The 22,497-nt window shown below is 38.6% G+C and overlaps 1 protein-coding gene across 11 annotated transcripts in view; it reads left to right on the top strand.

The window, feature by feature from the left end:
- The window catches only part of LOC307189184 (uncharacterized protein), a 408,683-nt gene that overhangs the window by 176,679 nt on the left and 209,507 nt on the right, over positions 1-22,497 (top strand). For all 11 annotated transcript variants that reach the window (XM_079926999.1, XM_079926991.1, XM_079926990.1 and 8 more), the window contains one exon: positions 2,910-3,026. The gene's annotated coding sequence lies outside the window, so the exon portion shown is untranslated. The remainder of the gene's footprint in view (positions 1-2,909; positions 3,027-22,497) is intronic.

Here is a 22,497-nt window from a genome sequence, read left to right as displayed (position 1 = left end):
AAATTTTCCCAACCATATAGTAAAATGTTTTGTGGAACAACAGTAAGTAAATGAAGTGACTTATAGTACAAAATAAGAGTAAGATTAATCACATGGAATATAAAGCGAGTTGATGTCATATAAGTGGCATTTCAAGTGAAAAAAATACCAAAACATCATTAAAATTTCTATTCATCAAAGAGAAACTACAAATTTCAATGAACTATTTTTATCTACTGCATGTAAAATAGTTCATTCCCTGTATACTTTACAATGTGGGAAAACAGGCTGTCATACAATACTGACAGTTTTTAAAACTAGTATATTTCTAAAGAAAATCTTGATAACATGTATCAATGATACAACGCCAAAATAAATTAGTCTCATTAAGACCAATTCCACTTCTAAGAACTGATATAGGAAAATTATTAGCTAAAATGTAAAAAGACAAGCACAAAAAGTGACCATAGAAAAAACTTGCTTATTGTACCCAAAGTCTTCTTTTTAAAGGAACTTGGTTAATTAATATTTTTTTTAGAAAAAGGAATCATAAACCACTCAAAATATTTATCTGGTTATATCTTTGACATTTAGGAATTTTTAATATTTTATAAGAGGAAAATGAAAATATATGAATGTCATGATTAAATTTTTTAAAAAATAAAATTTATACATGTATACATACATACGTACATGTAAGATCCATTGTGATATACAAAAAATTCTAATGGTATTTTTCTGGAGGAATTATGGGTAATACTTTTTGTTACACAGTACATTACATCACATCTTTTGCGTACAATCTTTTAAATTTTAAGCATGAATTCATTTAATAATCTGAAAAATCTATTTGTAATATTTTAGAAACAACTTTGAAATAATTTTACCCAGGGAATTACGAGTTATTTACATGTCAAATAATATTTTCAGGAAGTTGTGAATGATCTCTTCCTAGGAATGGTAAAACGTACTTCCCTCTCCCGTTGCGGAGCACAGGCTCCGGACGCGCAGGCTCAGCGGCCATGGCTCACGGGCCCAACCGCTCCGTGGCACGTGGGATCTTCCCGGACCGGGGGACGAACCCCTGTCCCCTGCATCGGCAGGCGGACTCTCAACCACTGCGCCACCAGGGAAGCCCTGGACTCATTCAATTCTAAATTCTGAGTCTATAGTTAATTTAGGTTTGTTTATAAACAGTATACATTATGTATACATTTCTTTTATGGTGTCAGGGAAGAAAAATTTTCCTCTACCCTTCCCAGTTCTTCTGGCTGGTCTAATAAGTCAATTGACATGAGACATTAAAGGGAGAAAATCAAATTTAATTTCATATGAAAGGGGGCTCCATTAGAATATAAAGCACTCAGGAGAGTTAGACAACTGACTCTGTAGCTGTTAGCTAATAGGGACTTCAAAGAGGGAGGAATACCCTCTTTGAAGGGAAGGGAAGAGGAAACTTTCGGTCAACAAGAGTTGCCCTGTCCTGTGGAGAAGTCTTTCTCAGGTAAAACAAAGTTACCTTGGGTGACAGCTCTCTTCCTGATGCATCCCCCCTATCTAAATTATTTTAAGCTGTTAAGGGGAGGTTAAAAAGAAAAATTTCCTGAGTGTTCTGTTTCTTAAAAATAATCAGCCTAACATAATTCTCATGCCAAAGAAATACATTTTGGGGTGGCAAAATTTGCTCCCCTACAATGCTTATAGAAAGAAAGTCATATTCATATTTAGTACAGACAGTACTTGATTAGACAGTACATAAACTATTGTTAAAGTCATTTACCTTCCTCTGCCTCCATTCCATATAATTCATTTATATTAGACCCTTTACAGTAGGGAACAGGTCCTACAGTTGCATTGCATCTTTCCATGTTACCAATCATAATACATTCAGTTACGGATCAAGAGATAGAAGTTAGCCTCATGATGTCAGGGAATGTGTTCTCTTTACGTTTTTTGTTAGCTCTAGTATCTAGAATGTACCTGGAACAGAATGAGTATTCAATAACTATTTGTTAAAAATGAATAACATTTGATAATGAAGATGAGTTTGCCAGACTCAAAATAAAACAAGGTAAATAATAATATTTCATAGATCCCTACCCCACTATTCTATATGTCTTCCTTGCAATCAAAATTTATCAAGAACTTGGTGATTTTTAATCATATTTGCCACAGAACTACCTGACACTGAGCATTTGAACAATGCTCTGATTTGTTCATATTTAGTATCAGCTTCCAAATTCTACATTAAAGCACAATGTTTTTTAAACTACTTAGGCTTTGGTAAAAGGCCAGATTTGACGGCACGGAGGATGTGATCAGTGGTTATCACACTCCTAGATTATAAAGCCAAGAAAAAAGAGATGAGGAAATGGGTGATATTGTGGTGAACCACAGCTTATTGACTGTAGCTGAGTCACATCATAAAACTGTCATTCAATCCAGGAAAGGGAAACTCCGGTATTGCTTCTAATTTTTCTCTGAGCCCTGTTCGTGGTAGGAAAACCTGTGAACAACGTTCTGTTAATAGCCAGTCCAATGCTCCTTTTTTATTTGCAGAAATATTTTCTTGAGAAATATTTGTATTGACCTTTCTTTAGGAAATACACACAAAAATGTAAACATTTTTATTTTAATAAAGATCAAAATCCATTAATATATTAATCAAAATTCAAATGCATATCAAAATCTGGGGATAAAAAATTCTTGTTATGCTTGTTCCTCTCTTCTTGTGTTACGGACTGAACTGTGTCACTCCAGCATTTATATGTTGAAATCCTAACCCCCAGTGTGACTATATTTAGAGAGAGGGCATTTAAGGAGATGCTGGACCTTAGCTACATGAGGGCATAGTGTGGGACCCTAATCCAATAGGACTGCTGTCCTGATAGAATGAGGAAGAGACATCAGAGATCTCTCTCTTCACACAGAGAAGAGGCCACGTGAGGACATGGAGAGAAAGCGGCTGTCATCATGCCCAGAAGAGGGCTCTCACCAGAAAACAACCCTGCAGGCACCTTGATCTTGGACTTCCAGCCTCCAGAACCGTAAGAAAATACATTTCTGTTTTTTAAGTCACCCAGCCTGTAGTATGCTGTTATGGCAGCTCTAACAGTGATACGAGAGTCAATAATAGTCTCCTTTGCTCTTTTTATTATTCAAATAGAATTGAGGGTGGAATTCCCCTAATGTCAAGTTCCACTCAAGCATGTGCTCTCAGACTTTTCATTTTCTTCAAACGTCACTAACTGCTGTAGGTGTCAGACACCCCCGAACTGCTGTTTCTGTAGTCTTGTTCATAGAGCGGAGTGTGTGGACTCAGGGCTCGTTACATTTTCTGGGCGGGGCGTGCCTCCTTCTGGAAGGCTTTGCACTAGAAGTGACTAAGGGAATGGAGGTGCCCTAAGAGTTTCCAAATGGCAGGAGGTGTCATTGTCTACCATGAGGCTCCCTCAGCAGGCCATGTGCCGACCCAGGCATCTCTTCATGCCAACGCTGCGACAATTTACTGAGTGTCCCCCCCACCTGTTCCTTTCCCACTGCGTGTTTACTTTACGTTAATACAACTTGAATGCCAAATAAGCTGTTGTTCGTGCCAAAGCTGCTGTCATTGCGGCTGGGTAGAAGCAAGTGTTCCAAGTAAACTGGAGAAACCCTTTCAGGGTAACAGACAAATCAAGGTTGACACTTCCTCGTTTATAGAGTCAAACATTTTCAAGATGAGGGACTGAAATCTCTACTGACAGGAACCATTAAACTCACCGAGTGATGGTGAAAAATCAGTAAGCCACAGCTAGAAGGACCTGTTTTCTCCATTGGAATAAAAATACCGGAATTTAGCTGTGTAGTCACTGTGGAAAAGGAGTCAAAACAAAAGGTCAATGGGAAATTCGAAGCGGGCAGCAGGGTTTTCTGCATCCTGTCATAGAAAAATATTTCTTTAATCTAGGATGTATGCAGAGGTTCAATCAACATGATTGAAATAATCCTGAAATAAATCAGATAACTAAAAAAGGAGTACTTTTGCTGTATATAATTGCTTCAACGATAGAGAACCAATACGCACTGGAAAGCATGTAACTTTCTTAATGTTAAGAGAGGTTGATTTTGTGAGTTCCAAGATTCCGCTGAGATATGACATCCCACAGTTATAAACCAAACCTCCACTGTGATTTAAATTCATCTTCATTTATATAGGACATGGCTCTCCCCCCAACTATTTTCGTGATACCTGTGTCACATCTATATCGTGATAGATGGCGTATACAGAGATGTATACCCAATAAAATCTGCAAAACTGTACGCCCGCCAGCTTACTTACAACATTAGCATAATCACCAGCAAGGTAAAAAAAAATACAAAGTTACCTGTATACTGGAAGTGCCCCGTTACTTCCCTCTGATCACTGTTCACACTACTTTTTTACGCTAAAACTTCATTCTGATTTCCATGCTAATCACTTTCTTGCTGATTTTTAGGATCTTTTTTTCTTAAACATGTATCCCTAAAAACTAAAATGAATGGAATTATACGAATATGGATAATTCTGCAGTTGTTTCTTAGCTCAGTATTACATTTTAGAGAATTGCCCACCTTGTTCTGTGCACGTGTGCAAGTATCTCTGATGGGTCTATAGTCAGGAGTGGGTTTTCTGGGTCATAAGATAAGAGTATCACCAAATAGAGAAAATATAAATTACCAAACTGTTCACCACAACGGTCAGACTAGGTTACTTATCCAGTGGGATTGTAGGTGGGTCTCTGTTGTATCACTTCTTTCTTTCAGCATTATGGTTAATGGGTAGTAGGATTGCTTCATGGATTTAGTTTTCATTTCCTTAATTATTATTTAGACTGAACATCTCTTTTTGACTAATGTAACCAAGCAAGGGCTCATGTGCTGGAGGTGCAGAAACCCAACCTGACAGTGGGCATTTGCAGCAAAGTAAGAGTCTATTGCAGGTGCCAAGCAAGAGACTAAGAGCCAAGCAGCAGACCCACTCCCCCTTGGTCTGTAGCTGTTATTTAGTTTTTTAAAGGGGAGGAACAAAGAGGCTAGGGTTAATCATCATCTAGTGACGTTTCTCTTAAGCGTTTTTCCTTTGGGTACGTTAGTTTGGAGGAGTTCTTCATGAATTATTTCCTTAGATGACATTTGTGGATTACCTGTGTCAGAAATATCATTTCTTACTGTTGGCTTGCCTCTTCTCTACTGGTATCTTTTGATAAATAGAAATTATTATTTTGAATATAGTATAATTAATCATATTTTCCTTTATGGTTGATAACTTTGTGTCTAGCTTAAAAAATATTTTCCACCCAAATAGTAAAGATATTCTCCTATATTATATTTTAAAAGCTTTGTGTTGCTTTTATATTAGATCTGTGTTCACCTGGAATTAAGTTTTTGTGTGTGTCGAGGTGGGTCGAGGGTGTTTACTTTTTTCTCTTTCTCCTTTGAGGGTAGAAGTTAAGGAGTGTCACATTGTCAAGATAACATTTGAAGATGTGTCCCTCCTCACTGCTGTGCAGTGCTGCCTGGGTTTATACACACATCTGTCTTGTCCAGGGCTCTATTTTACTCTGTCTCTCCTGTCCGTCACTGAGCCAGGACCCATTGCCTACATTACGCAAGTTTTAAAACAACTCTCAATATCATTTATAGCCAATCCTCCCTCTTATTCTTCCAGAATGTTTTATCTACTCTTCCCCTTTGTATTGCCATAATTATATTAAAATCAGCATGTCAGTTGCCACCCAGAGCAAACACATTTCTGGTACTGTGATTGGAATTGTTGTTCTTACAGTGATCAGTTCAGGGAGAATTGACATCTCTAAATATTAAGTATTTTAATCAATAATTATGGTATATAGTATATCTCCACATTCATTTCTCTCAATTATAAAAGGTCTATTTTTGCTTTACCTCTGTATGTTATCAGGTTTAGAAACGTAACTGATTTTTCTAAACAACCCTCTTTATCTTCCCATCATTGATTAATATATTCTTTAGGATTTTTGAATCTATGTCTACAGAGAGATTTGTCTGAGTGTCACTTTCTCCTTAGAACTTAGAGATTTTTATACCAAAGTTTTGCTTGCCTCATGTAATGGATGGATAAGTGTTTCCACTTTTTATAGTCTCTGGAAATAATTATTAAGGCGGCAATATGTCTTTCTTAGATGAGTGATAAGATTTGTTGGTGAAGCCACGTGAGCCTGAAATTAAGGGAAGGCTTATAATTGTGAAATTTAATATTTTTAATAAGTATAAGATGTGTAATTTTTCTCTTTTTGCTCTGAATTTTGCTAGGATGTGTTTTTCTAGGCCTTTGAGTATTACCTCTAACTTTTCAAATTTACTACCTTAAAACTGTTTATAATGTCCTTATTTTATAAGGACATTATAAACATTAAATATTCATAGAAACTATTGATTTTCCACTCTTATCAGTGAGGCTTATTGTTTGTGCACTTTTTTGTTTCTGTTGTTCAGTCTCATCAATAATTTATTGAATTTATATAATACATTCAAGAATCAACTTTAAGCTTTTTTGGTCTTCTTTATTTCATTTTTTTTAATCTTATTCTTTTATTCTCTTATCTTTTTCATTTCCTTCAGCCTTCCTTCTTTGTGAATGAATGGGTTTGATTTAATATAAAAAAGATTATTCTGCAAGTCAGCCTCATGTCAGAGGCTTACCCAGTATCAGGCTTCACTCTTCTATACTTGTGTTGAAATGAGATGTTTACCTTCATTTTTGAAGATTTTTGCTGTGTTGGAGAATCTAGGTTGGCGGTTGTTTTACTGGCTTCCATTTTTTTATGTTGAGAAATCAACACTCATTATTGTTGTTGACCCTCCGAATGTACATCTCTTTTTCCTCTGCACACCCCCAGAATTTTCTCTTGGTTTCAGTCTTGCTGTGCTGTGCCTGCCTGTGACCTCCCTTCTCTTTCCCTTTCTTGGGGCTCAGAGAAGTGCCTGGATGCCTTTGCTACTCTGGAAAACTCTCAGATACCATGTCTTCAAACACAGCTTCTCTCTCCTCTTCTTGTAGCATCTGACTAGGTGTCTGTGGTCCTCTCTGCCTTATGCCATGTGCCCCGATTCCCATTTCCCTCCTGTTGTCTCTATAATTTCATGTGGATGTTTTCTACTGAAAATAATTCTCCCTCCAGTTGCTGTGGTAGGAATGGCCCCCCAAATGTCCATGCCTTAATCCCTGGAATTTGTGAACACTTTACTGACATGACAAGAGGGGCTTCGCAAATGGAAATAAAGTCACAGACTTTAACATAAGAAGGTTATCCTGGATTGTCTGGTGGGCCCAATCTCATCACATGAGCCCTTAAAGCAGAAGACTTTCTCTGGCTAACAGAGGAGAGATTAGACAGAAGAGAGAAGCTGATGCAGAGGAAGTTGAGGGATTTGAGGTTCAGGGCAGCAGCCCTCTGACAGCAGCAAGGACTGGGGTTTTCAGTCCTACAACCCCAAGGAATGGAATCTGACCAACAACCTGAATGACTTTGGCAGTGAGTTTATCCCCAGATCTTCCATAAGGGAACACAGCCCAGCCACACCTTGATTTTGGTCTTGGAAACTAAGCAGAAGACCCCTTTGGGTCGTGCTGTACCCACACTTCTCATCTACAGGGCTCCCAGATCATAAGTGGGTGCTATATTAAAGCCACAGAATTGGTGGTGATTTGTTATGCAGCTGTGGAAAATGGATACATTTGTATAGTCTGCTGTTAAATCAGTCATGTCCCTAGTGTCAGTGACCATCTGCTTTCCTGTGTGTAAATTTCTGTATCTGTGGTTTCTGCTCCTTCCACTTCATGTTGGTTTACTCCTTATGTGCACTTCTATGTTTGTATTGTTTTCTAAACATTGTTTTTTCAAAATTATTATAGAAATAATTTGGTTTCAAATTTAGGTAGAACGACTTTGTCATCTTCCAGAGATTTTCTTTTGCTTGTGAGACAGGAAAGGGGCAGGGCACAACCCTTAAAAGAATGCCATAGCCCAAGGACACGACATAAACTGATTAGAACCAATGAGGTCCAAGATGGCGGACGAGTTGACTTCCACTAGACCTTGACCCTCAGTATACACTCATTATAACACATCAGCTAAATCACACACCCATAGGTGCCATCACAATTCCAAGGCCAACCATAAAAAGTCAACAAGTGGGTGGTGGCCCAATTCCTGGAAATCCCCACCCCCTCCCTGAAATAGCTGGAATACTCCTCCCACTCTTCCCACTCTCAGAAGCTGAGATTATTTGTAGCTAAAATGCAATCCCTGTGAACATTTGTATAATTTCTTGTTTTACTTACATCCTGGGGTGCCGTCTTTCTTGTGCCTCAACCACACATTCCCAGTCTGGCCCTGGACAACCACCTTTATCCCTTCTGCCCAGATCAGTAATTCATCACTACCTTGTTGGATCTCCAATGCCCTCCAGCAGACATTTCTTATATTTTGTACATTTCTTATATTTTTAGCTTTTGGAGGCAAAAATATTATTCCAAAGTAAGCCATACTTTAAACTTTGAAAGCAAAAGGGTCTCTATCTTCCCAACTGTTTAATTTGAAATCCTACATTTAATATAAAACTTGTAAATAAATATACCTACGTGCTATTTGATATATAACCCAGTGAGTCTTTAAGAGCTTTGGCTATGGAGCCAAACTACTTGGGTTCAAACTCTTGTTCTTGTATCTATTAATGTGTGACCTTGAGAAATGTACCTAACTAATCTCTGCTTTAAGTATCTCCTTTGTAAAATAGAGATAATAGTGGTACTTCTTCCCAAGGGTAATGGTGAAGATTGAGTTCGTTAATGTGAGCATAATAATGAGAGCATTGCCTGCACCTAGTAGGAAATTAATTAAATATATCTCTAAATTTTATTGGAAGATGTTCCTAGTGAGAAGAAAGGTCTTACAGCCACCAATTTGCCCATAGTTTCTGTTTATAAGCAACTTCTTAGCCAGTGCTGATGTTTTTCAATGTCATAACTCTCTCTTTCCTCTCTAATAGCAAAGTAAAAGTTTAATGAATCTATCCTCTACTGCACAACTTGCATGGAGGGTGACTTAGATGAGTCACAGGATTTGCATTTTCCTTGCTATTGATTGACTTAGATGTGGGCATGCAATGCAATTCTGACCAATAAGTAGGTGCAAGTTTTTGAAGGCCTTCTTGGAAATGAAGGACACCAAATGGAGCAGTCCCTGCACTGCTGCTTTCAGAAGCATATGACTGTGGTGCTTGACAATCTTTAAAGAAACTAAGCTGCCTGCAGAGAACAGCAGAGATGGAAGGGGAGCAGGGGCCCTGGTGACATCTTGGTGCTACTGAACCCAACAGCTTTGTAGCCAGCCACTCTGTATCCTGGTTGTCTGAGAAAATACAGGGTGTGTTGTCATTGTTTATGCCAAGTTAACTGAGGTGCAGCCAAAGCTATTTTACCTGATACAGTCAGCACCCTCAGTTCTTTCCTCTGTGTGAATACCCTGTTAATCCATCCGCTTGGGTGCCTTGAAGGGTCCACATTGACAAGTGTTCTCTTTAGGAAGCATGCTAAAACTGGGGGTGAGGGCAATGAAAGGTAAATGTCCCTTTATTTACAGTATATTTTTATACCAAAATAGGGATCCATGTCTATTGATGTCAGGTGATCAGTATTCACATAATTGTTCACCGAGTACTTGAAAACAATTATTCGCTTTTCTCTCAGCCTTCCTTCAGTTTCTTTAATCTTTGCTCATAAATCATCCTTCCCTTAATCATTTTTGTGTCTTTTCGTTGGACACAATGGACACATTTCCTTCCACATTCAGCTTAAAATGGGAGTATGGGAAAAGAAGAGAGGAACGAAAGAATAGTCAAAATAAAATTTCTGACCAATTTCACAGCAGCCCCAGCTGGCCAAGGGAAAACAGAAATGCACTGCCCATTTTCTTTATGCGTTAAGGAGGAAACAGTAATCGGGATCTCTGAATTAAAGCATCTGCTTTACTTACCTGTGACGGAGGGCGACCAGGAATGAGTTTCAGGGGACCCTTTTTTATCATGAGGTTATTCAGTGAATGGGCTTTAAAACAGAGCAGAGGAATGAAAGAGGAACCTTTCTGTGATCAGCCTCTGTGATGTGAGGCTGATTAGTGGTTAAATTGCTTTAGGTCTCTTATCAAACGATGTTTGCTCTGTATTACTAGGCAAAGTTTAAACCTTTGCTATCAGGATAGTGGATGATGTCAAAGAAATCAAGGCAGTCATTTGCTTATTTTACCACACCTGGGGAAAATAAGAAGAGATTACAACTGCATTGAATAGCTATCTGAAAAAATTTCCATTTCCCAAATTTCCATAATATTGTCATTCTCATGTGGAATGTGTTATTTATTTTATCTCTGATATGGACATAACTTATTACTATGTGTCATTCTTCATATGTTTATAATTCCCAATGGATGGTGATGAATTGTACTTATTAAGATTGGAGAAATGAGTCTGGAGGGTTTTATTTAATGTCTATTTTATCAGATGCATATTTGATTATCAGTTTTCACATGTGCATGATAATGATGAATGGGTAATTTATATGCATATAATTGAACAAAGGCAAAACAAAACTTGTCCAAATAGAACTAAGACTGCATTTAAGAATGATTTAAATGGAAACATTTTCATTTTGTAAAGTAATGAACCAAGTTACCAAAAAAAAAAATACTTAGTATAATGTAACACCTGCATAATAGTCAAGCAACATTCTAGAAAGATAACTTGGTGAGTGGGGCCCCTGATGGTTTTATGTTTTTGCCCTCATGCATTTGGCAACCTGGTAAAGCCTAGTGACCAATCTCAGAATAATCAGAATAGTGGTTAATACTAATAACAACAACATACGTATATATACATGCATAAACTAAAATATAAAATTATGAAGGCAGCTATGTTTATTGAAATAAATGTCAAAACATAAATGTGTGGTATAGTAGCATATATAAATCTTTAGTAATACATGACCCAGTGAGGTATAGCCATGGCTCTGATAATTTTAAACTAGCGGTAAAGGTAAATGATATTTGAGATTTTTGCAATAATGTAAAAGTCATATAAAATTATCTGTAATTTCTATTACTGACAAATTACAGGTGCTCATAATACTACTGTGATGTGTTGCCTGGATTCATTAATAGAAAAATACTAAATTTCAGTTAGATATTAGTAAAAATAAAGGCACAATTTCTCATTCGCATTCCTGGGCCCACTGATTTCTGTCTCTGGACTCCTAATTTCCATAATTAGACTCCCTTGGATGAATCAAGGCTGTTGGCAAACCTGGCCTTTCCCAGTCAGAAATCCTGGCTTTCCTAGTTAATAATTGTGAAACTTTGGAAGAGTCCTTCCACCTTTCTGAACTGAATTTTATAATCTAAGAAGTAGAAAGCATAACAATATCTATTTTTCAGTTATATTGTCACTGAGCTATCTCATAGCAACACATAATATAGGCTCTGAAAACACTGCAAGGCTTCTTAGATGATAAAAAAAGATTACAGTTGTTTCTGCTTTTAAATGCATAGTTAGTTTAATCAATATATTTCGAATCCTGGTGGGTGTCTGTGTGCATGTATACAAGTATATTTAAGTTCAGTCGCCAACAATATTGCATAGTAAGAATAATTTCATTCTTCCAACAATATTGCATAGTAAGAATAATTTCATTCTTCCAACAATATTGCATAGTAAGAATAATTTCATTCTTCGAACAATATTGCATAGTAAGAATAATTTCATTCTTTTACAGTTTCAACTCACTTAGTCTTTTATACTTCTACTTTTTCATACTTCTTTCCCTTTCAGATCAGCCCTTCCTTCTCTCATTGTTCATCTTCCTAGAACTACTGCATGAACAGCCACCCAGAGCTGTGCTAAAATCCTTTCTTGGTTTGGCCTTGACTGCAGCAACCTGCAGACCTTGTCTCAGATTCCAGCCCATATCACTGACCCTCTTAGCCTCCTTCAGCTGTTACCTGAACCTTGAACTGCCCCTCAGGCTTCCACCCCTCCCGCACGTGCATTAGTTTCCTATCGCTGTTAAAACTACTGCTCACAAAGCCAGGGGCTTGAAAAACACATGTTTGTTGTCTTGCCGTTCTGGAGGTCAGAGTCCACCGTGGGTCTACCTGGTGCTGGCAGAGCTGCGATGCTCCCCGGAATCTGTACCCCTGTCTCCTCCATCTGCTAGAGGCCCCCTGGGTTCCTGGTTCATGCCCCTCCATCTCCCAGGGCATCAGGGACTGCTTGGTTCTTTCCCCTGTGCATTGCTCTGACCCTGACTCTCCTTCCTCCCTCTGCCATGTTTAAGGGCCCTTGTGGATACACACATACACTGGGCTCAGCCAGGTAAGACCAGGGTATTCTCCCTCTCTTGAAATCAACTGCTTCCTGAACCCCTTTGCACAGAACATCACATTCCCAGGTTCCAGGCATGAGGACCTGGACCTCTTTGGGAGGCCAGGGGTGGGGGTGGGGGGGTGGGGGGTCTCTTCACGGCACCAGGTGATGATGATGAGATGCTTTTTTTTTTTTTTTTTAAGAGACCCAACTGTGAGGTGAGTGTGACAGGGATGCTGAGACTGAGGATTTTTTTTTTTTTTTTAATTTATTTTTGGTTGCATTGGGTCTTTGTTGCTGCGCACGGGCTTTCTCTAGTTGCGGTGAGCAGAGGCTACTCTTCATTTCAGTGCACAGGCTCATTGTGGTGGCTTCTCTTGTTGTAGAGCACAGGCTCTAGGCACTTGGGCTTCAGGAATTGTGGCACGTGGGCTCAGTAGTTGTGGCTCGCGGTCTCTGGAGCGCAGGCTCAGTAGTTGTGGCACACAGGCTTAGTTGCTCCGTGGCATGTTGGATCTTCCCGGACCAGGGCTCGAACCTGTGTCCCTGCATTGGCAGACAGATTTTTAACCACTGCGCCACCAGGGAAGCCCTGAGATGCGTGTTAATATGCAAACAGAGTTCACAGCTTTCTTCTTGCAGACATATTGTTAAGGGATTGTCAAAGAACAGTGCTTTCACCCAAAGCAGTGACTCTTAATAGGTGTAATTTCAATCTTTACAATAAGACAGTGGGGGAGCAGTCTCTGGCATCATCAAGTCTCTAAATGACACTGGGTAGGTGGCCTTCCATTCTGCATGCATGACGTGCTCTACATAAATAATGCAAAAAAGGCTGTGTTTTAAGTTGAATGTATTATGGAAAAATGTCTTGTGTGTCCTTGATAAAGCTCCAGGTGAAAGCACATATGGAAATTTAAATTCATGGTCCAGATGTAGGGAGTAAAACTGCAGCTGTATACCACAGTGCTTTATTAATTCTGATCATAATATCGTTATTTCTACTCAGATTTTATGTGTGAAATTTGAATACAAGAACAATTTTGTGTCTAATTTCAAAATACAGAAATAATATCAGCTGTGTTTTAACGGGATACAGGTTAAAAACTGTTTAGTGTTGTATCCAAACTCTGCTGCTTGGGTCTTAAATACTGTACTTTGCAGTACTCAGAAGTCAATGAAGTATCCTCTTTTATAACACAGATCTTTGCAGAGTGTTGTATTATGCTCTCTATGTCTCTATAAGCTTATGTGCCTATTCATACTGCATGGATTAATTTGAAGAATTCACATTATAAAATGATTTCAGCTGGCCATACCTGCTGAAGTAAAATACTGAATTGGGTGGGCATTTGGCCATGATGAACCGGCTGTTCCTATAGAAATGTTGCAAAGCTAAGCATCACAAAATCTCAGGGACATGCAATATGCCTACATGCCTAGGGCTTGCTGGGTTGGATAGACAGCTGCCACTCCAAAGGCTGGGGGTGGACCGATGGTCCACTGACCTGGGCTGCCTACAGCCAGGTAGTCAGAAAGTCTCAGCTCTGCCCAACTCCTCCCATCTTCACCAGATAAATGAGGCTTTGTAGAGGCAGCAGAGTCCCAGGGGCACATGAAAACATTGCTGAAATAATTTCCTTCCCTGTAACCACTCATAGATGCAATGAGACTTTTCAGGTTTTCCTATCAAGAAATGGAGTCTGCATGCGTTTGCCACTCCTTGAGTCTGGGCTGGCTTTTTGAGTTCTTTTAACAAACAGCATGTAGTGGGAGAGACATATGTTTCACGAGGGCTTTCATGCTCCACCTCATTCTCTTGGAATGCTGCCCAAGCACTGTGAGGATAGCCCAGGCTAGCTTGTTGGATGCCGAGAGACCCCCACTGTCCTAGCAGACAGACAGCCAACCCCCAGACACAGGAGGCTCTCCTGCAGGAGCCAGCCCTCAGCCAAACGGCCCTCCGACTACAGGTGCGTTAGAGAGCCAAGCTAAGATCAACCGACCGTGGCCTGCATTTGCAGGAGTGCCCAGTGCCCACTCAACCCACAGACTTGTGAGCAATGCAAAATGTTTTTGTTGCATTAATCTACCAAGTTTGGGTATAATAATGCAGTGCATCTTCTAAAAAACTAAATTGATTCAGTATGAGTGTATACCTAGTAAGCAGCGTGCTTCTTACTATAACAGGCATTTTACCACACGTCTTACTTAATGATTGGTTTTGTTCTTTTTATTTATACTCTAAAATGTTTTTTGTTTCCATATTAGAGTTTTACTTAACCCTTGTTTTATAAAATAGTTTTGTTTTGTTTTGTTTTTTTTTGCGGTACACGGGCCTCTCACTATTGTGGCCTCTCCTGTTGTGGAGCACAGGCTTCGGACACGCAGGCTCAGCGGCCATGACTCATGGGCCCAGCCGCTCCGCGGCGTGTGGGATCTTCCTGGACCAGGGCACGAACCCGTGTCCCCTGCATTGGCAGGCGACTCTCAACCACTGAGCCACCAGGGAAGCCCTAAAATAGTTATTTTTATTCTTCAATAGCTTTATCTTCCAAGTTCAGTAGCTTCAGATGGATACTTTTATAAATCTACCTACTGGCTATTTTTTGCCAGCAGAGATTTTCGAAGAGCTGATTTCTCTTTGATATGTTATCAAACTGTTCTGATTTCTGAGTCATGTATATAAATAAAAACAAAGAATCAATGTGGAGTATAGTAATTTAGATGGTGTGCCTGAATTTTGCACTCTATCAAAAATCAATGTTTCCCTTTATTCAATTTATAGTACAGCTCTACCTATCCTATATTCTTTAAAATTGAAGCCTGCTTGAGTTAATTAATTTTAGGTATCCTAACGTTGAAGAAGACTTTCATCTGAATTTTCCCTTGAAATTTAATATTTTTTAATATTTAATGCTTATTTAATATTAATTCAATGAGTAATTCATGGGCATTAAATATTCAATATAAAGAAATGTTAAATAAAATAATAACTCTATTTTCTAATTTTATAAATATGTTTGTTTTTTAACTTTTAGAAAACTTATATCTACAGAACACAAAAATAGATCTCCAGAATTCTTAGGTAACAGACCACTGGGCAGAAATATTGTTTACAATTTAAGTAAAAAGTAGTATCATAATTTTTTTCTAACCAGTCAACTTTTTCATGCTTTAAGTTACAGAACAAAATTAATATCTTCCAAGAAATCCTTGCCGGTTCTCTCAAGCGGCATTAAGTGTGCTTATTTCTGTACTCATGGCAAGTTTTCTTGTTACACTTTTTCATTTGTCTGTCCAACTAAATCTCATCTTCCTCAAGATGACATTTACACAGTAAAGACTTTACACGGTTGTCTACTCTAAGGGCTCCTAAAGGTTGAATGGATGGATTCAGTCTGCTTTAAACATATTTTTACTCTTTATTTTAATGTTCCTGTTCCTCATTTACTGTGGCATTAAAAAAATGCCTGATCTTTTGCCCAAAATTCTAAAAATGTGCAAACATTTTATGTTATCACTGAATACTGATACTTTACTAGTTCTTGGCATGCATACACTATGAAATCACATCCCAGGTACCCTCCTTTGAATTCTTATTTTTCCTGTAGGCACAGCATGGCAATAAGTGAAAGCATAGAATTAGAGAATTTTGAATATTGCTATGTCTAAAATTTTCATATTCTCAGACACATAGGACAGATTCGGGTATACAGTCTGCACTCATTTTTTTTTTTTAACTGATAGGTGAAAGTAATTAAATTTTTTAAAATTTCTCTACAAAATGGTTGGATTGAAGCAGAAAATCTGAATAGAGACACAGGTATCTACCTTCTTTAATACTACTTCATGTTCATTTTTTCCTGTACTAAAGATCAATAGACGTAGCACAATCTTTAAGTGCATATAAGCAGCTTGCCTTCCTTTTTGGAGTTTACTTCTGAAAACCCCCTTAAGATACTTTCAAGTTTCACCAGCGCTCTCCTTATTTTGTTTCATATACTCCCTTATATGTAAACTCACAAAGGCCCTCAGCTCACTAAAGGCTCATTCCTCAAAATTTATTCTTTACCATGGCAGTGCATGCCTACTCCCACTGAAGTTTTATCTATCAATTCCTCAGCTTTCAAGTCTTGGAGCAAAAGGACAAAGCATTATTTTGTCATGAGATTTAATAGAAACTAAGACAATTGAGAGATTGATGTAGCAAAAATATTGTTCAGTCTATAAGACATTGATTTTTTCATTACTTTTAGTGAATATCCATTAGCGCCCATGAATTATTGGGGTGTATATGTACCTTTAATGTGATTGGTTAATTTTTAGAGGTTGGTGCACTATGAAGAGAGTGATTTACTCTTAGTCTCCCCTTTCTCTTAAATTATTTAGCTCTACAGTTTATCAGCAGTTCCCAAAGAATGCTCTCCTGTCAATGAGAATACATTATATCAGAAATCACAAGCCTTTAGCCCAATAACATGGATTAGAAAGAAATGGCTATTCTTTATTTATTAGTTGAACATTTATAATGTATGAGTACTAAAGATGAGTTTAAAATCTGATATGGGCTTGAATTATTGGAGGTTTTGCATCAGTGGGTGTGAAAAGAACAGGACATTAAATGTAGAAGAACCAGGCTTCCCTGGTGGCGCAGTGGTTGAGAGTCCGCCTGCCGATGCAGGGGACACGGGTTCGTGCCCCTGTCCGTGAAGATCCCACATGCCGCGGAGCGGCTAGGCCCGTGAGCCATGGCTGCTGAGCCTGCGCGTCTGGAGCCTGTGCTCCGCAACGGGAGAGGCCACAACAGTGAGAGGCCCGCGTACCGCAAAAGAAAAAAAAAATGTAGAAGAACCATCTTGTTCATTTGAACTAGACTCACATTGTAGGATTAGTCAATCTTTTTATGTATAAATATCATCCTGGTAGTTGAAGTACAGTTTGTGGTATCACGTTTTGTAAAAGGGTACATTTGCAGTGATATTATCAAACCTTTGCAGCATATCCATTGGTGAAAGCTTGGAAGAAGAATGGACTCTCTTTATATAAATTATCAGAAGCAGCATTTGTTATATATTCTAAAGAAATGGCTGTATAAGATGCAGGCTCCTGTCATTGGTTTGAAGGCTGACAGTAAGGAATGATCTGGACACAAGCTGTTAGGCAGGTACTTGGACAGGAGTCTCATTAAGTCAAGTCATGGTGATACTGATGACTCCCTGCAGTGATTTATCATGGAAAGAAATATTCATACATGGAGTCCGACAGATGGTGAACGACAGGTTTATAGTTGGATAGTAAGTGGGAAGGTAGCAGATAATGTTCATGTGCTAGATTTACATTTCACCCACTTTGTGGGCCTTTGGTAATCTCACTTCCTATAAAAATTGTATCTGCCTTCGTATTTTTCACCTTTCCTCAGCTGCCATGGATTCATTACAAGTTTTTTCCATGTTAATGGACTGAAAAATATTCCCGATATTATTTCTTTTTTTTTGCATAACATTTTACCATGACCCTTACAAAAGGAGCCTGCTGAATTAATTGAAGCAAAGAGTTAGGTAAATTAGAATGTACTACAAATTAGTCTAAAATGCTCTAAAAATCATCATGCATTTATTCTGAAATATGTTCATTAAGTAGTTGACCAATGAATATTCAGTCAGAGCAATTCCAAATCAAGTATATAATATGTAACAATAATAGCCATTTCATTCAGAGCAGGAGAATAAATCAACCTTAATCTAGTTGTAGACCCTCAATTTCCTTTAACGACAGACGTTTTAAATATAGACTTTTATATCCTTGCATTTAAAAAATCAATAAGAATTTCTCACAGAAATTTCTAGTAAAAATATAATTGTCTTAAATATTCTAGTCACATTCTGTACGAATGAGATAAAGTTAACTTTTGCTGTAACTGCCAAACATAATTACTAAAACTCAAGAGAAGAAGAAAAATTTATTCCATTTACCCATACTTTAACTCTTTGCACTGTTTTGCTCACTTTCTGGATTTTCAGTTTTATTCTTTTATAATTTCCGCTCTGTTTCAAGAATTCCCTTTAGCCACTTTCGTAGGATGGGTCTGATTGTGAATAATGCTTTTACTTTTCCTTTGACTGACAATGTCTTGATTTTCTTTTCATTCCTGAAGAATATTTTCACTGGATATAAAATTTTGAGTTGGCATTTTTTTCATAGCATTTGTAAAATAGTGTGCCACTTCCTTCTGGCCTCCATCATTTCTGAAATAAGTCTGCTGTTATTCAAACTGTTCTTCCCCATAAGGTAGTCTCTCTGGCTACTGTTAACATTTTTTTTCCTTAAAAATTAGTAATTCAAGTGAGCAGTGGTGGAATAAGAAGACCCAAACCTCATTCCCCCATAGACACACTGACTTAACAACAATACATGACCATAAACCCTTTTGAGAACTCCAGAAACCAGTTAAGAAGTCATAGTACCCAAGGCAAGTGCAAAGCTAGAATAAATGCATTGAAATGGATAATAAAAGTTATTGTAGTTTGGGGGCTTCCCTGGTGGCGCAGTGGTTGAGAGTCCGCCTACTGATGCAGGGGATGTGGGTTTGTGCCCCGGTCCGGGAGGATACCACATGCTGTGGAGCGGCTGGGCCCGTGAGCCATGGCCACTGAGCCTGTGTGTCCGGAGCCTGTGCTCCGCAATGGGACAGGCTACAACAGTGAGAGGCCTGTGTACCAAAAAAAAAAAAAAAAAAACAAAGTTATTGTATTTCACTTTTTGTGGCCCTTCCACAAAGTCAGCACAACTCAGTGCAGTGGGGGGAAAATACCCAATTTGTATCTTCTTCCTTAGGAAGTATTAAAATTTTATTAAATTAACTTTGTTAAGTAGAGCACCAGGGTGCTTGATGGTGAGGAGTGGTTCAACAACAGACCACAGGGAAATTGAAATAGAGAGGTTTATTACTCACAGGTACTGGAGGAGGTGCATGGCACACCTCCTGGGAGGCCATGTGGGAAGGTCAAGGTCAAGGCTGGTGCAGGCAGAAAGAGACAGATCCTGGGGCACATGCCTTTATTAGGGTCTGTCGGTGGAGTGCTTTGGGGTTCCTGGGCTAAGGCCAGAGTCGTCAATTCAAGCCAAGAAGAGTGGGGTTTGATATGCTCTGTGGTAGTCTTATTGAAGAGGCACAAGAGGAAGGCCCTGGGAGGTGGCGGGGCTGCTTATCATGAGGAGTCACATCAGGAACTTACCTGCAGGCTTTTATCTAGGGAGTGTGTTTGTGTGAGGGGCTAGTGTCAATATAAGTCTTCTCAGGCTGCTTGGCCAAATAAAATGGGTGCTGAGGCAGCAATACCATGGAAGAGCTCAGCCAGACTCTCAACAGAAGGGAAAAAAAGAGTGGAATGTGTGCCCCAAATTCCCACTTTTAGGAAGACTTCCCAAAGGATTGATTTCTGTCTTGCCAACTCAAAGCACTGATGGGGAACAGCATACCTTCCATGCCTGGCAGTCTAGGGCAAAGGAGAGTTCACCAGCTCTGGAGGGACCAGAGAAACTGTGGTACTGCAGGCAGATACCAGAGGGGGCAAGAGACGAAGAGCTCCTGAAAAAGAAACCTGCAGACCCCTCTCATTGAGGAATTACAGGCACACCCCCGGGATGATGCTTCCCCCCAAAATATTTGAGAAGCCCCAGGAATCGTTGGCCAGGATAACTGATGGAGGCCTTCTCCTGTATGGAGCCCATCCATAAAGACTGGGAGAGGTGGCTGTTTTTTCAAATGCCCATATCCAAGCAATACAATATAATACAACACAAAAATAAAATACTGTAACAAGGCATACAAAGAAACCGAGAGATATAGTCTAATCAAAAAAATAAAATCAATCTCCAGAAAGCAACCTGAAGAAATGGGGAACTGTGAATTACCTGACAAAGAATTCAAAATAATCAGAGAAGTTCAGTGAGGTACTGAGAGAACACAGAGAGACAACTCAGTGAAATCAGGAAAATGATGGATGAACAAAGTGAGAATATCCACAGAGACAGAAGCTATAAAAATAACTAAATAGAAATTCTCGAGCTGAAGAATGAAATAACTGCATTGAAAAATTCAGTAGCTAGGCTCAACAGCAGAGTTCAGTAAGCAGAGGAAAGGATCAGCCAACTGGCAGGCAAGTCATTTGAAATATCAAGGAAAAATAAGAAAAAAATAATGAAAACAAATGAAGAAAGCTTGAGAGACTTGTAGGACCAATACATACATTTGGGAAGTCCCAAAAGTAAAAGAGACAGAAAATGGGACTGTTATAAACTGAATGTTTGTGCCCCTACCCAAATTCATATGTTGAAGTCCTAACCTCCAGTGAGTGGTATTAGGAGGTGAGCCTTTGGAGTAGATTGGGTTATAAGAGTGAAGCCCCTACAAATGAGATTACTGCCCTTACAAAGAAGAACCCAGAGAGTTCTCTCACCCTTTCCTACCCTGTGAAGATAAAATGAGAAGATTGCAGTGTGTAACTGAAAGAGGACCCTCAACAGAACCCAAACATGCTGGCATCCTGATGTCAGAATTCTGGCTCCCAGAACTGTGAGAAATAAGTTTTTGCTGTTTCTTAGCCTCTCAGTCTGTGGTATGCCATTAGAGCAGCCTGCACTGACCATACAGAGTCAGAGAGCCTATTTGAAGAAATAATGGCCTAAAGATTCACAAATTAAAGGAAGAAAATGGTGATCCAGATTCAGGAAGCTCAAAAGACTCCATTGAGGGTGAACCCAAAGAGTCCCACACATAGACACATTATAATTAACCTGTCAAAAGTGAGGAGAGAACAGTGACAAATCATGTACAAGGGAGCTGCCAAAAGACTGTCAGTGGATTTCCCAGCAGAAGGGAGTGGAATGAGAGCCCTTTCAAAGTAATGAAAGAAATAAAAAGTGTCAACCAAGAATAATATTGTCAGCAAAACTATCCTTCAAGAATAAAGGAGAAATAGTGACCTTCCCATATAAATAAAAAGTTGAGAGAGTTCATCGCCGCTAGAAATGCTAAAGGGAGCCCTTCAAATTGAAATGAAGGACCACTAGACAACAACACAAAAGCATATGGAAATATAAAGCTATCTGGTAAAGGTAAATATACAGACTGATACTGGATCCTGTATTACTGTTAGGTGGTGTATAAATCGCTTTTAAAATAATTCTGGAATAGAGTTTAAAAGGTAAAATAACTACAAAACCATAAAAAAGTAGCAAACAATCACTATATCTCTAAGACTATGTTAATATATATGAAATATTAAAAGATGCAATTTGTGATATCAGTAACACAAAGCATGTGTGAGGGGAGCTGTAAAGAAGTAGAGTTTTTGCAGGTGATTGAAATTAAATTGTTATCAGTTTGAAATAGATTGTGATAAGATGTTTTATGTAATCCCATGATAATTACAAAGAAAATATCTGTAGAAGATACAGAAAAGAAAATGAGAACGTCATCAGAGCATGTCACTACAAAAAAAATAATAATAAAACACAAATTAAGACAGGAAGAGAGAGTAAGAGGGACAAAAAACCTATAAGACATTAAAAACACTGAGTAAAGTAACAATAGTAGGTCCTCCTATATCAATAATTCCTTTAAATGTAAATGGATTAAACAACCCAGTCAAAAAACATAGAGTGGTTAAATGGAGAAAAACCCCACAAGATCCAACTATGTGCTGTCTACAAGACACTCACTTTAACTTTAAGGACACATAGGCTAAAAGTAAATGATGGGAATTCAAAAAGAGTCATGTATTACAATGTTCATTGCAGCTCTATTTACAATAGCCAGGACGTGGAAGCAACCTAAGCGTCCAACGACAGATGAATGGATAAAGAAGATGTGGCACATATATACGATGGAATATTACTCAGCCATAAAAGGAAATGAAACTGAGTTATTTGTAGCGAGGTGGATGGACCTAGAGACTGTCATACAGAGTGAAGACGTCAGAAAGAGAAAAACAAATACCATGTGCTAACACATATATAGGGTATCTAAAAAAAAAAAAAAAAGTTCTGAAGAACCTAGGGGCAGGACAGGAATAAAGACGTAGACATAGAGAATGA

Source organism: Stenella coeruleoalba, assembly GCF_951394435.1.
Source record: "Stenella coeruleoalba genome assembly, chromosome: 7".
Lineage (NCBI taxonomy): Eukaryota > Metazoa > Chordata > Mammalia > Artiodactyla > Delphinidae > Stenella > Stenella coeruleoalba.
The sequence above is the reverse complement of the archived record's forward strand: the minus strand, read 5'-3'. Positions and strand labels throughout refer to the sequence as shown.